Raw genomic sequence first — 16154 nt, forward strand, 5'->3', positions numbered from 1 at the left:
TCAACAAACGGCGCGCGCCGGCCCGGGCAGGGCCCCTGGGCCGCGGCGCCCCCTAGCGGCCCGCCCGCAGGGAGACAGGCGCCCGCCGCCGGCGGCGCACGTGACGGCGGGGAGGGGCGGGGCGGGGCGCGGCGCGAGACCTCGCACGCCTCCCCAGGCGCGCGGGCGGGCTGCGGCGGGCGCGGGGCAGCGGCGCCCCCTGGCGGCCCAACGGGAGCGCCGCAAGCAGGGCGGGCGGGGACTCGGTGTCGGGACCGAAGGCCGGCCCCGGGGAGTGCCGTGCCTGGGACCGGGGAGTGCCCTGCCCAGAACAGCCCGGAGCTGCCGCGCGCGGGGACCGCCCTACAGCCAGGACGCGGCTGGGGAAGGCCCGAGTGGGATTGTGGCGGTGCTTGCCCCCGTCCCTGACCGGGCTGGGGCCTCTTGGACGAACTGGAGCTAAGCCAGGTTCGGGCCTCGCCACCCTCGCTGTAGAAGGACTTTCTTCCACAGGAGAAGGGCCTGCTTGTTCCACTCGATACAGGAATATCACCCACTGGCTCTTCCCATGTGATTCTGCATTTTTAATTGCAGAAGCACAGAATCTTTTAGATTGGCAAAGAATTCCAGGATTGTCAAGTCCAACCTCTAGCCAGTTACCACCTTATCAACTAAACCATGGCACTGTGCCACATCCAGTTGTTTCTTGAACACTTCCAGGGATGGTGACTCCACCACTTCCCTGTGCAGCCCATTCCAATATTTAACAACTCTTTCTATTAATAAATTCCCCCTGATGTCCAGCCCAGAGCTATCCTGGCACAGCTTGCCCTGTCAGGAGTTGCCTGGGAGAAGAGAGTGAAGCCCCACCTGGTTACAACCTCCTTTCAGTACACTGGGGATACTCTGAAGTGTATCCATGTGGAAGCTGAGAAGAATGGAAGGCCAAATCTGGGGGAAAACATAGGGTATGTGGAGATTCTTGTATAGGAAAGCAGGTGTAATAGTGGTATGGGAATGTAGGGGAAATAAGAGAGAAACACCAATCTTATACATTGTGCTACTTTATGCAATTTACATAAAAATTACTATTGACTACTTCTGATTCTGGTATATGGAATTTGTTATATAAATAGCAAATAGCCCCAGTCCCACAATTGTGTCCACATAAACAGATCAGCTAGGGGTCCCCACTGATGCTAGGCAAAACTCCAATTTGGTTATAACCACGCCAGTCAGATGGACTCAGACCCAGATGGATTTAGTTCCAGGGATGAAGCTGTCACTGTAAGACAAGGGCTTATGGGGAACCTTATTTTCTCCATCTCTATAGCCACAGTTGTTTTGTTCTGTGAAAAATGTTACAATTTCAAATATTTTTTCTCTACTTTGCGTAATAACGTCAAAACTCAATGAATGTCCAGCCTTTCACCTGTGTCTAGTTACACACTGCTCAAGATATCCATGCAGGATAAGGAAAACTCAAGTTCAGGTCTGTGTCTCTCAGCTGAGCATCAGCTATTTTAGCCAGAGTGGTTGCTGCATTTCACTTTGAGAAAAACTTATGGCTCAGCTCTTAGCACCTTCATGAGAAAACCCCAAATATATGGCTTTTGCTCAGTATTTTAATGAAACTTGTCTTCACTGTATGAGTGTTTCCTGCCAGAGGGAAGCACTAACTAGAGTTTTGACCAGCTTTAAGTCAAATTTTGGAGACATTGTGGCTGGCTGCTTTCAGTCTAATTTTTATCAGCAATTACATTATCTGAAAAAAAAAGTTCTGAAAAATACTGTTCAGAAAATATATGTTATCTAGAATATATCCATTTCACTGGCCCAACATTTTCCAGTTTTGCCAGAAAATGTCTCTACCAATCCCAGTCCTTGCCAGTCTAGAGTAAACTAACTGTTAAAAGTATTGCATGGCTGGATATGTGCATTATTTTTTTTCTTACAGAGCTATTTCTCTAGGGGGCAGTTGTGGAGCAGGAAGGCAGAAAGACAAGTGGAATAGGGATTAATTTAAGTTAGCAAGAACAGCTTTAAAATGGTTAGTCAATGATTGTATTTTATTTTTAAATATAAACTGACATATAAGCAAATTATAAGAGTAACCAACAATTATTTAGAGAGGCATATGGAGACAGCTATTTTGTTTTGTGAAATATAGCTGGGGTAAGAGTTACCAGCGAAAAAAACTGAAACAGCCATTCTATACTTTCAGCAAAGAATAGATACAGTTAGCTAAAATAGGCCAATATTAGTTTAGGAAGAAACAGAAAATAGAATTAATGTTAAAAAGAGGATGAAAATAGTAAAGTCTAGGAAAAGGGCCAAAAAATAACAGTAGTGAGTTATCTTCTGTCTGTTAACACCCTGATGGTGTAACTCATCTTCACCAACCAGCTCCTGAACTGACAGAGAAACATCTGAGGTTATAGTAGCCAGATTGGGAACTGAGTTTATTGCTGAGTCGTTGGTAAGTATTTACAGGGTGAAGCCTGGTTCAAGCCTGCTGACTTCACTAAAAGCATTCTTGCTCTCTTCCTTGAGTTTGGAATCCAATCTGAGGATGGGGAGAGAGGCACTAGGTGTTCAGTGGGACTGAGGTTTTAGCTGGGCATTCTCAATGAGGTGGTGTTGTTGAGCAGCCCTTACCTGTAAATCTCATTTTCTGAGTCAAAATCTGCTCCAATTTATGGAAAGTATGTCTGATGTAATTTCAGTACCTTCAGCACAAAGGTTTCCAGGTGAAACTAGAGAAGTTCAAGGTCATGCTACTTGCAGGCTAATATAGGAGGTGTTACCAAGCAGTGACTATGGCTGCCATGGCACCTGAAGGTTTCTGTAGTGGCATCTCAAATTGTTAGAAAGGGCCTGTAAAGCCACCAAGGGAAGATCCTTCCCCATGCTGATATTTCTGTGTATTCTTTCTAGTCTCACGTGTTTCCCAGGGCGATGTTGGCCTGTCAATTACACAGCAATGCAAGGGCCAACAGAGCACCAATGTTCTGCCTTTCCACAGAGGAAGAAGAAAACTTGGCCTGTGCCATTGCCTGCTGTTTTGCTGGTCTGCAGGTAGTTATGTTTAAAGGGCAGAGAATTTCCAACTGCTTGGCTCTACCAGAGCCAAGTTGATTGCATAGTAGAAGGTGTCTTTGCCACCTTCATCCATTTCCAGCGAGGTCCATGAGGTGAAACTGACAGCCAATTGCTGCTCCCTGCTTTACCATGGCAGTCTCAGCCTGCAGCTACTGTAAGCAGCGGTCCTGACAGACAAATAAACAATTGAGAACAGCTACAGTGGGCCTTTTCCTTGTCGTATGGGAGAAAGATCTTTACTTCTCACTCGGTAGTTCTCCTGGCTCAGGAGCTCTTGGAAGGATCACCTGCATCAAATTCATGCTGGGTGTGTTCAACTCAAACTCAGGTTCAGTTCTCGGCTGCAAATTCAGAGGTGATTTTTATTCGGGCAGCAGAGGGATGAGAAGAGGGGACACTGAATCCATCTCTGTCTCTGGACCCTTTCATACCAACAGGTTCAGCCTTGTAGTTCATTCAGGTGTTTGTCTCCGCCCAAGGCACGGAAGGCTGTTCCATAGCCATGTCTCCGATCCCCAGCACAGCCAGCCCGGCTGCCCGCGAGTGGCTCAGGCCGTGGCCGTCACTGTGGCGCTGTTCTCGGCACAAACACGTGTTACACACGGAAACCCTGCGGCAGCCAGCCGGGATCCGGGACCGGCACGGCCGGCACAGCCCCGGGCAGCCGCGTCCCGGTGGCAGCCCGGCGGGGGGACAAGGCTGCTGCGCGCCCCGGGCGGCGCCCGGAGAGGCGGTGCTGCATTGCGGGCACGGCCCGCGCCCTCTGCCCTCGGGCCGCCCTCCGGAGGGCACCGCCGGCAGCCCCGCTCACAGCCCCGCCGTCCGCCCGCCCCTCGGGAGCCGCTCTCCGGAGAGCCCCCCTGACAGCCCCCCTGTCCTCCCGCCCCTCGGGCCGTCCTCCCGGCCCTCAGGAGCCGCTCTCCGGACAGCCCCTGCCGGCAGCCCCGCCGCTCTCCGCAGAGCCCCGCTCACAGCCCCGCCGCCCTCCCGCCCCTCAGGAGCCGGGCGCGGAGCCGGAGGGAGGGGAAGCCTGGCCGTCTGTAGTTTCGCGAGTCTCTCGCAGGGCCGAGGCAATTTATGAACGACAGAGACGCATTTCACAACTCCTGCAATGCTGTAGTAACACAGTCTGCTGTAGTAATGCCCTAAATATTGACATGTAAAAGCTGCAGGATTATTGCAGTAGTTTCTTGACCGAGCACTATTGTTTCATGCTAACCAGTGAAAGTGCTGTTGTAAAATCTCATCTGCAGCGTTTGGTTGTAGCATTATTGCATATCACTGCCTACACCTACTTTTTAATCATGATGCCTATTAGCTCCTAAACCACAATGCAGTCAAATATTTTGAAGTGGAATAAATCTTTTATTACAATTATGATTAATTAGTTCTACTGAGCAGAGCTGCTCTCACTCTTTCAAGAGTGAAAGAACTTAAGGAAGATTTCTAGCCAGGGATATAAATCCCTGTTTCTCTGGTATGATTTTTAAACATAACAGAAAAAAACCCCAACAAACAACAAAAACCTGCTAAACCTCTAGGACAATCTACAATTGCAAACAATCTGCGCCACCCCCCCCACCCTTTAAAAATTTTTCTCAGTATGGAACTAAGAACAGTCCTGAAAGGATAAAATAACATAAAATCAAACCTTCCAGACAGCAGCAGTCTCCATTTGGGCCTGGCATTAGGGGAAGTGGCAGAGAGGCTCTTTGCACAGAAGGCATTCTCAAGGCAAGAATAAAGACCTCGGTTAAAAATTATGGGAAGTGAAGCAATTATGAAAAACAAACAAACCTGGAAAGGCTGTTGGAAGGAATCAGAGCCAACCTTAGCTTCAGGCATTTTGCTAATGATAGAGCAATATGGTTGTTGAGTTACTACTGCAGATCACAGGACCAGTGCTTGAAGGGAAAGGTGTTACCAATATATATTTGTCTCATGTACTGCCCAGCTAAGAAGAGTAGAACATGCTGGCACGTGCCTTTATTTTATGAACCTATTTACCCATCCAGTAGTCATTTTGGAGAGGTGCACTAATGTCCAGAATGGAGCAATGCATCAGGCCTATTTTACACAAAGTGTTGATTTACTGAAGAGTCTAAAAACCTCTTGGTTTTGTCTTCCTCTTGCTCTTTACCATTGGTGAGTGCAACATTCTTTGCTGGTGCAGATCCTGTGGGCACAGCTGAATGGTGAAGAATCCTCCCCCAGTCATACACCAGGGCTGCATCTGCCCTTGCAACTGGGAAGAATACATAAAAATAAGTTTTACTTTGGTTAATTTTGTGCTGAAGCAGTTTAGGACACTGCAGTAGAATTTATTTTAGATGAAAATTGCACATCTGCAAAGATTTCTACATCATCTCAATAGTGCTCTGGTATCTCCATTTCAGCAGTTCCCTCCATGCAATATTCCTTGTGTAAAGGGCAAAAATATATGATTGGATTGCCACCTGCAGCCCCATTTTTAATGACTCTGAAAGTGTGGCTCAATACTCAAAGATATTAAGTAAGAGTATACTGTGCACGTATATGTATATAATGCGTGCCTTTATTCCATTTACCTTTTATTTTTGTAGTCTTCCTAGGCTAATACTCACTGATTGCAAGTTTTGCCTCTCTGTTTTAAAGAGAAGTTGAAGTGGAGACCTTGATCTCATTTGCTGTGATTCTTACAGTTTCTTGACTGTTCCCAGCTGAGCTTGGACACAGACATTGTTACAGGGTTCTGCCTAAAGCAGTTGCTTGCTACAACACAGGACAGTCTATTCAAAACAACAAAATCACTGTTAGGCAACTGGAAGAAACCTCAAACCAACAACAAAACCCTGGGTAGGCATACTGGATCCAAATGACATAAAGAAGCCTAAAGCTGTGTCTCTCACTTGTTTCTCCATATTCAGACATGGATCTCTCTTGACAGTGACCCAGCAGATGGATTCCCTGCTGACTGCAGGACTTTGCAAGGCCCCTTGCTGGCCTGTTTACAAGTTGCATAGGAGGAGAGTTCTTACTCTCTGAAATCTCTTTCTCTGTGACCTCTAGGCAGTTTGTGTTAAGGAAGGGGAAGGATTTTTCTCTTATGAGGCCAGTTACCTCCAGTTCTTTTCCCTTTTTTTGTTTGGAGACAGTGTTTTCCTTCTCCTCAGAATTGTTTGAGATCTCAGTTATATGGAAGTCCATATATTTTACTTCCCACCAAGATTTTTTTTTGTGAGTATTGTAATCAGAGATTTAATGGATGCCATTGACAACATTCAAACAGGCTTACACATTCTCTTCTCTCTGCACAGAGGGCAATGAATTATTGCTGGGGTTCTTTCTCTCTAAAGCCATAGGAGAGCTCAGCTTCTCCGTGCTAGAAATTAGTCAGTGTATTTGTTCTGTCTCTCAGGGTTCCTGAATAACAGTGAATACCAAACAAGTTACAGATTCTAATGCTACGTGCAGTTAACAGGCAGAAAGGATCCTGAGGTACTTTGGAAGATAGAACTGTACTCTGGCATACTTTTCTTCATGTTACAGCTTGTATTATTTTTAAGAATGTAAGTATTGAAAAATAGTATTGGCATCAGCAGAGTGGATGTAGTGGATTTAGTGAATGCTGATACAGAAGGTGCAATTTGAACCAGAAGTGAAGGGTTGAATTAATTTGTCCTAATTTAGATACCCACAGCTGAGCAAGCCTTGAATGTACCTGACTATACAGACTCTAGGGTGACTAGCTCATATGTAAATGGGCTTTGGAATGTTTGATAATAGCCAAGATGAATGTTAGTCACAAAAGTCAGTCTTTCATATTCTTCTCACTTCTCTGCCATGCATCACAGTCTTCTTAACACTTTATCCTTTGGCTGTTCTGAGGTACAGGGAAACTGACAGCTCGTGAGAAAACAGCCCCTTGAATGGATCAGGCCTGTGCTGGCTCTCAGCCCAGTGCGGAGTCCTAGAGAGAGTCAGAATTGCCACAACACTAAAGAAGAGATAAACAAGTAGAATGTGGATAGTAGAATGGGAAAAAAGAAGACAGCATGTCAGCAAGGATGAAGTGGCATGAGTGTTATGACCATGCTACTAGTAGAAAGTAGTAGAAAAGGAAAAACGTCTGAGCTGAGGCTAGAGGTACAAAAATATCCCAAGGATGTTTGTGAGCCAGAGGAGGAGACTGGTCAGTACAGTTTTGGGTTTTTTTGTTTGGTTGGGTTGCATATAGACAGAGGCCTCTGCAGTGGTTTTGGAGAGAATTTCAATTGCTTCATATTATGATATGGAGCAAATCATACTGTCATTGAGGAACATTGGAATCCTTCCCTTTTTGCAAGATTCCTCTTGTATTTTCATTGTATGCAAATTTCCCAGAAGGGAGACCAAGACTGAGGTTATGGGTGGGGTCCAAATGTTATGGTAGAGAAGGTTTTGAGAAGTTCCAGTGAATTGAATAATCCTAGAGATGCATGGTCCAATCACACTCCTGAATTCCAGGCAGTTCTGTGAGGCTGTGTGCTGCAAAAATGATACAGCTGTGATGTACAGGGACAGGTCTAAACTAGCTTGCAGCAGTTTTACTGTTTAAAAATGCTGAATATTGGCTGTCACTATTCTCTCAGAATGCTAACTCTTCAGACTCATGTGAAAATCTCAGACTAAGTGAAATTCAGCTTGGAGCTCCATTCTTTTATTAGAGACCTGAGACTAAAAGGAAGACTATGAAAAATCTTACCACTCATGACTGTGATGAATTCCTCTGATTTACATATTAATAAAGAATGCCATGAATTAGCAAAACTCCCTTTTCCTACTGCACTGTTGTAGCAGAGCAGAGGATGTGAGTGTAGTAAGGAGTAAATGCTAATTTTTCCATGCTCAATTAGAGTTAAAAATTGTTTTCAGAAATGCCAAGCATCTAGAACTGCAGCTGATTTTAAACATGAAAAATTTGAGATAAAAAGTAGTGTCTCCAATCACAAGCAAGGACAAGTTAGTTTGGCTGGTTATGCTGATTGCCTGCCCGAGAAAGGCATGGCACAAATTATTTCCTGTGACGTTCATAGCTTATTAAAGATTTATCTATGTTTTGCAGTCCTAACTCAAATCACCATGTAAAAACACTATAAATGGGAGCAGCAAATGTTTGAAATCAAGCTCAGTCTTTCTGAACTTGGGATTCAGTAAATCAATGAACTGCAAAGAAAAAAAATAGATCATTTTACATGTGGACCCTAAAACAGCTGCAAAATGGTAACCTTCTGAATGAACCATTCTGTGGTCATATTCCACATAAATGACTAGAAAATTTGCAAGCAATGCATAGATTGTCTAATTCTCTCACCTGAATGTAGTTTGGGTAGGCAACTGCTAATGCATAAAGTCTGTGCAATGCTTTCAAGGGAAGACCAAAAAAAATAATCCTGAACATTGCTCTTGGATCACTCTGGGTGATCCAAGACATTTTTTTCCTTAAATGACAAACAAAATAAGGCAAAGGCAACAGACCAGCAAGTCAGGCTTTCCTGTTGCTGAGACAGGAAAGAGTTTCCAAGAGAATGCTGTGTGGCACATGCTTCAGCACAGTGCACTATTATCCTGCACTATTCTGGTTCTCAGAGCCTGGAAAAAAGTGGATGTCCCCAGCTGACCCCTGATTCTTACACACACATCTGGCCTTCCACACACTGGACATTTCCTGAGGTATTTCAGAACAAGTTCATAAATTCATCATAGAATGGCCTGGGTTGAAAGGGACCTTAAAGATCATCTAGTGCCAACCCCCCTTGCCATAGGGAGGAACATCTTCCACTAGACTAGGTTACTCAGCCCTTCATCTAACTGGTCTTGAGGGCTTCCAGGAATGGGACATGTACAGCTTCTCTGGACAACCTGTCCCAATGCCTCATCACCCTCCCAGTAAAGAATTTATTCCTAGTATTTGATCTAAACCTACTGTCTTTCACTTTGAAGTCATTCCCCCTTGTTCTGTCACTACCTGCCCCTGCAAACAGTCTCTGTCTATCGTTTTGTATTCTCCCTTCAGGTACCATAAGGTCACAATTGGGTCACCCACAATTAGGTCTTTTGCTGGATTTTCAGAAATTGCCTTGGTGGGCTGAGGGGAAAACGATACTTTTGCCTGTAGGGCTGTCATGGTGCTGGTTTCTATATGAGTGAAATCTCATCTTGTTTCCATGTTCATCTTTCCTTTTCCCCTTTCCCCATGTGCAGATGTGCACACACCAACAGGACAAGGTGTGAGGAGATGTGGAATGTGCCTCTTCTTTCAGGACACATTATGGGAGCTGAGAGGTGAGCAGTGGAGCACCTACTGTATCTTGGTGTGGGGACACCAGATGAGGTCTCTGAAAGCTGCATCCTGTCTTGGGATCCCTGGTGTAAGAGACTGCCTTGCACTGTCCTCCAGCACAGGGCCTGGGCTTAAAGCCATCCTTTATCTCCAGCAGGCTGAAGCATATGTGAGCCTAATTTTTTCCAAGGGGAACCCTTCTTTTCTGTATGAATGCAGCAAGTGGCAAATGCAGGCAGGATGCTCTGCCCTGGGTGTGAGAAGATCATGTGGTTTCCCATTTCTCTGCTACTGTGCCTCAGCTGAGCACTGTGTACAAGGAATCTCCACTGGCTGGATGGTAAAACTGGAAGCACAGAGAAGCGATAAGGAACAATGCAAGCGGATTCAAAAGGGATTTGGATCATTTAGTTGATGAGCCAGCAGATGGCAAATGCTGCTTGGTGTAGAAAATGAAAAGTAATTAGTCTGGGAACAAAGAGCAAATGTAGGGAGTGGGTGTTACATTCAACACACTGATCAGAGAGAGAAAGGGGTTACTGTGGAAAAAAAGCACATAGGAAATGTCACTTCAGTGCACAGCTGCAATAAAAAAGGCAAACAAGACACTAGACCGATGGAACAGTGAGCTATAATGCACCACCAAAGAGGCAATACAGTCCCCTGGAAAATGGTTATTAGGCCCCAGACTACTGCATGGAGCATGGGTCACTGTCTCAGGAAGGTTATGTTTGGAGAAAGGTGCATTATAAAGCAACTAAACTCTTAATGGTTTCAATGATTTCAGTTCTGAGGCAAAGTTAAGAGGCTCATTCTGAGGGGTCAAAGAGACCTTAAAGAGATTTTAAAATTACAGTAATGATCAGTACAGATACCCGAAAATAGTTGTAGTAATACAAGATTGTAAAAATTAAGGAGTGGTACTGAGCAGAGAGCAGAAACTTCACAAACTGCTGCACAAGGTAAGGACAGTTACCTTCTGATTCCATTGAGTTGGCTATGGTGAAATACAGCTTCAGGAGCACATAACTCAGTCAAGTGAATGATGCACAATTGCAGTACATGGAGGTGTCCTGTGGAACAAGCAGGAGGACAAATAAAGACACAGATAAAAGTAGAAAAATCATTTAAGGGAAGAATCTCTCCTCAGGGCCTCGGGGTTTGTTTTTATTTGGATTCTGTTTGTGCAGATTCCTAAGCTGTACCTATCTGCCCGCTATTAGAGTGAACAACCTTTGCACACAAGCCATACTGAATGTGGGTTCCCCCAAACCACATTCAAAGAGGAGAAAAGGGTAGGAGGAAGGTAAATGTTGCCCTGTCTTCTTTCAGGTCTAGTTAAGATAGAGATTGTTGGGCTTGTGAAAAGGTGTGAGATTGTTGTACAGCTTGTGAAAAGCTGGGACAGCAACAGGCTGAATTTGAGGTCTACAGGTAGTTTACCAGGCTAGGGAAGGAGGGAAAAACTGGAAGCAGGAATACCTGCAAAAGGGTATGTAAGCACTAAATCTGCAATTAAATAGGTTTCAGGTGCCTATGCCTGTCTGGGAAACTATGGGATAGCATAGGAAACGGTCTATGCTTAGAAAAATAGTGCCTGGTTGGGCGGGGATTAGAGAGGCACTTGAAGTAAATTTACTGACTTGTGCTGTGTAATACAGAACTGCTGTATGTGTGGTGTAAATACAGAACTGCTGCTACTGCTGCAGGAGTTGGATGGAGCCTGTATATCCTGCTGAGCCCTGAGGTCCTGAAGCTGGTAGACATGGTTTAGAGCACACTGATTAACTGCATGGACATTGATAGGAGGCCTGGGCTCTTCCATTTAGCACCATGGCCAGAGAAGACAGTATTTGGGGTGTATTGTCAGGAAATTAGAGGTTCATTTGCACAAACTTCCCAACAGAGAGCTTGCTACTGGATTAAGCTCAGGTTCTGATCAAGTTTTGCCCCCTCTGTAAGAGGGAATGCAAGACAGTGAAAAGGAGCTGACAAGACTGAGCTTGTCTCTGGGGTGAGGTGAGGGAGGTAGGGAATGCTGTCACTCCATGTCTGCAGGGTTGCAGCTCCACTGTTGTAACCACACTATGAAAAAGGAAATTGAGATAAAAACACCTTGTGCTGATTAACTGCAGGGGGTGCCATGGCTGTATCACTAGTGAAAAAAGAAGAGTTTGAATTTGCTGACTTTATTGCAGCTACACAAAGCTATTCAGTGCCTCTAAAGCTTATGTGGAAGTGGGAAATAGAAGTTGTGTAGTTCATGCAGACTGATGTTCTGACCTAAAGAGAACAGCATCAACTTCTTGCAAGGACAGAAGGACCTCCAAGAAAGATATGGGATAATCTGCCCTTATAGAAACCTTATTTTAATTTTCCTGTAGTCAGGTACTGGCTTAAATTCTGAAAGCCTGTCTTTTTACTTTTTCCAAAGTTTAGCATAATTGTTCTGCCTGGATATTCCTGTGATCCATATAGCCATCCAATCCTTCTTTGAATCCTGCACAGTTCTTGACCTCAGTGCTTCCTGTGGTGATATCTTCCACTGTCCAATTACACATTATGTGAAAGAGACTTTCATTTGATCAGCTTTGAATGCATGAGGTCTTCATTTCATTGAATGTTCCTTTATTCTTGTGTTATGCAGCAAGTTAGAGAAAAATGTCAGATATTTCTTCTCTAGAGTATTTGGTATTTTATCTTACTGTGTGCCTTCCTATCTGCCTCTTTTCTGAGATAAACAAATCTCATTCCTTTCAATCTCTTCTGGTGATAGTCTCTGCCTCTGCCTTTACACCCTCTGACCCCCAACTCACTCATTCTCATTCTCCATGTGTCTCTGCAGGATCTTCTCTGCTTGGGGAGGGGCACGGACAGTATGCCAGAGGAGAATGCAGTGCTGACCGAGTAGGTGAATATCTTGTTGGCTGTGTGGGTTGCAGCTGTACCCTGGTCAGATGTCTTGGTTGAGCTGTCTGTACTGGTTTTTAGGCGTTTTCAGACCTTAATTACTGTAACCAGCCCCTGTCTGGCATCTCTAGCATTCATGCTGTCTCATTTCATTTGGCAGATATCTTGCCACCCAGGAAGACTGCATTATCTGATAACCTGACCTTATCTCCCTTTCCTAGACTCTTTTTTCAACCACTTCAAGAAGAAAGGTCTTACCCTTAATTGAAAAAGCCTTTTCAATACTTCCTTTTGCTATCTGTCTGGTTTTATGCCATCCTTAAGCTATTTATGACTTCCTTTTAATAAAGTAGATTTGACATGCATTGCCCACACTGCCCATGCTGTCTTCACAGTAAGAGCTTCTCCATGCCAGTCTACAAGATTTCAATTATTTCCTCTTTGTAGTCATTCAGAACATTCTAAAAGTCTAGTTTTCTGGTAATATGTCCCAGATGCAGTGAAGGGTAGTAAGGCAGGGTTATCTGGAATTCCATGCTATGCCTGGAAGATGTACCTGGATCTGAAAGCACGAGCAGCACAATGAAGATGGAGCTCCCCTTGATATTTAGCAGGAGGTGTATCCCTTCCAACCCACTCAGCCCTGGTTGGTACATGGAGTTCTAGATCTATCAAAGCCAATTTGTGTCTTCCATGTCAAAAGAACCACAACTACTTCACCTTACACACGTTTGACTGTGTGTGCTAAATGCTCTGGTATTGAGGCACTCACAAAAGCTGGCTGTGCTTTTGTGCTTGTGGGAATTGCTCCTTGGAAAGTCACAGATGATTCATGCAGCATTAGACAGTGACCTCCAGAGCTGTCAGGGGTGCTAGGCACTAAATTGCATCTCAGTTAAATAGACGATCTTCCTGTCCTGTTATGACAGTGCAGAAAGCTTTCTCAGAGTTCTGAAGTTGAAGGTGCCTCTCCTGTGCAGCTCTTGTGGGCCATAGTTTTTGTATGGGGGTCCTGTTTGCACCGTTCTGTCTTCTGCAACTAAAGCTCCAAACAGTCTGGAAGCAAAAAAAAAAAAAAAAAAAAAAAATTGACTTTCAAGTGTTTCTTATTTTTTGAGCCTACTTCATACTACAGTGCTATTTTGTTGTGTTAGCTAGATAAACCAAGGTGTCTTTCATATTAATACGTAATTTTGGAAATGAATAATTTTCACAGGTAGGAAGTTGTGAGTGAATTGGAAATTGACTGATGTTCAGAAGTAATCTGAAGAATATTATCTGGGAAAATGCTACTGAGGGGGTTCAGTGCTGAGGTTGGGATACTTTGTGCTGAAATCCAAAGTTTTTGTTTCTGCTGTCTTGCTCAAAATGGAGCTGTAGTGGAATTAGAATCTGTCCAGGTTATTTTAGAGAGGGCAACTAAGATGGTGAAAACTTTGCAACACTACTTAAAATTAGGAAGACACTGGTTAGTGCAGTCTTCTTCTTAAATAATTATGAGAGTATTTAATAATACTTTCATAAATGCAATGTAATCCAAATGTCACCTCTTCATTATGAACCAGTTGTGCCTGACCCACATGTTTTAAATTGTCACCAGTAAGGCAAATGAAAGGTGAATAGAACAGCTGAACTGAAGAAGCAGACCCAGTTGGGTCACTTCTGTTTCTTTAGTGTAAAATTTTCAGAAAGCATGCATTATAAATCTATAATCAAAAGAGAATTTTGGATTGCTTTCAGCATTCCAACTGCCTTCTATCATCTCAAAGCACCTATTCGTGCTTTTACAGGAGCTTTATGAAAGCATGTGAAGTGGGTATCAATTTACCCCTGTCTTATGCTTGGAAACAGACAGGACAGCTTTATCCTCTTCTTTTGGTTTTCTCTGGATAAAGATGATGATTTTTGTGAGCATGGTATAAAGAAGCCAGTACAGAAAAAATTGCCATGTATACCTTATTTACAGCATTTAAGCTTAAATCCTCCACTCTTGCCATGTTTTAACTCAAATAACTTCATACACACCAAAGAATACCTTGTTTTGATTAGAAACTATTAGCTCAAGCTAGTTAGAGACCTAAACTTAGATATTTACATTCCTCCCCAGTCAAAATTTATGTTCTGATGAAACAAGAACAAATTATGTCTGCCTCATCTAAGCCTGTTTTTAATCTTTTGGTCCATTCAGCATCATGGAGAGAGCTATAAAAACAATTCACTGAATCCAGACTGACCAGGTTGTCTTCACTTGCAGAAGCAGACACCCTGTTTATATTTTGTATCCTTGAAGTTCAATGAACTTTTATCACTCTTAGCTTCCTCTTTTTTTTTCTTCTGTTTCATCAGTGAGTTTAGAATGCCACTAAGTAATACTCTATTAATCACATTAAAGGACCATTAAGCCTAGTTAACTTTTTCCTGCTAGCTGCTGCTAGTGTTCGATGTGCGAGAATGACATGAAGACGGATCACACTTGGTGTGGTGGAACAGGTCCCAGGCCCTTGGCAGAGGGTGCACTGTGGCTGGTGTTGGGACTGTGGAGCCTGTCTTGGGAGTGAGAGTTTCTGCTGATTTGATTTTCTGTGCTCATTTTTCCAACACCAGTATTACAAATAAGTACCAATGGGCAGCTCAGAGCAGGGTCTCATCCGGAGAGAGGGCTTGTTTATGTTAAGGCTTGCTTTCAGTTTGTAACAAAACTCCTGCTGTATTGCCTGCAAAGAAAACCCCATAACAAAAAACCAAAACCCCCAACCTGGAACTATGGCCTGGTTCACTCTTTTCCTAAGAGGTTTGCTTGTTATCCTGAGGAACACCTGTAGGAATGTACTTTTCTCAACCCAGCTGGATGGGAGGTCTTGTCTGGGGCTCTGCATCAGGTACTGATAATGTAGAAGGGACTGGAGATTATTGCCCTGCTTAGGCACTGCTGTCTGCCTGGATTCAGGAGCTCTTCCCTCAAGTGAAGGTGCATCCAAGTCATCCAGATCCCAGGCACCTGAAACGATGTGTCTGCTAACAATGCTTAAACCATTAAGTGGACATGGCTGCAAAAGCTTGGTTTTAGTACTTTTTGAGAAGTATGACAGCAGTGAGAGGGCTGGGGAATATCTTTCAGGGAGATCTTTTAAAGATGGGTATGCTTCCCATAGTGGCTTTCCAAAATGGATGTACTCCTTGTGCTTAGTGTTCATTCTACTTACCTGCAAGGATTTGTAAATCATGAGCAATCCATAGCACTGTGTGGCTAATACATTTTTTTCTAGGGAGCAAGAAAAAAAGAAGAGGAAAAGAAAGATCTGTATCTATAGGACTGTGTTCCCCATTATTTTAAACTGCAAGTAGGCATATGTGCTCTCAAGTCACAGCTCTTGACATATGTAACCTTAGCTTCTTACAGCTGATTTGTAACACTGGTGTTTGAAAAATGACTACAGAATATCAAATCAGTTCAAATTCACACTTGACAGGAGTTGCATAAATGGTCCTGGGAGACACTGTAACAGTACATCTCTACTGATTTATAATTCCTTATAGGATGGGAGATTTCGAGCTAATAATCCCTATCCAGGCAGTTGAGTGGCCTGGCTTTCATTTTAAGGGACGTTGAGATGTGCTGCTTGTTCCTATTTTTAAATTAAAGAAAATTTAAGAATCATGTTATTGTGAATGTGAGCTTGATGCAAATGCGAATGTATGATGACAGGGCCTGCATTTCAGCTGGATTTATTGCAATGTTTCCTTTTGTGTTTTTTCTTGTGGGCTTGCATGTTCAGTGAACAAGATCACAGACTAATTTATTTCAGAATAGCAAATACTACTGTCTATGCATACATTCTTCAAATTGCAAACAGAAACTCCC

General features: G+C 43.8%; 1 long non-coding RNA gene across 1 annotated transcript in view; it reads left to right on the plus strand.

The window, feature by feature from the left end:
- The window catches only part of LOC141728247 (uncharacterized), a 34242-nt gene that overhangs the window by 1024 nt on the left and 17064 nt on the right, over window positions 1-16154 (plus strand). The gene's annotated exons all lie outside the window — the stretch shown is intronic.

This window comes from Zonotrichia albicollis, chromosome 2, assembly GCF_047830755.1.
Source record: "Zonotrichia albicollis isolate bZonAlb1 chromosome 2, bZonAlb1.hap1, whole genome shotgun sequence".
Taxonomy (NCBI): domain Eukaryota; kingdom Metazoa; phylum Chordata; class Aves; order Passeriformes; family Passerellidae; genus Zonotrichia; species Zonotrichia albicollis.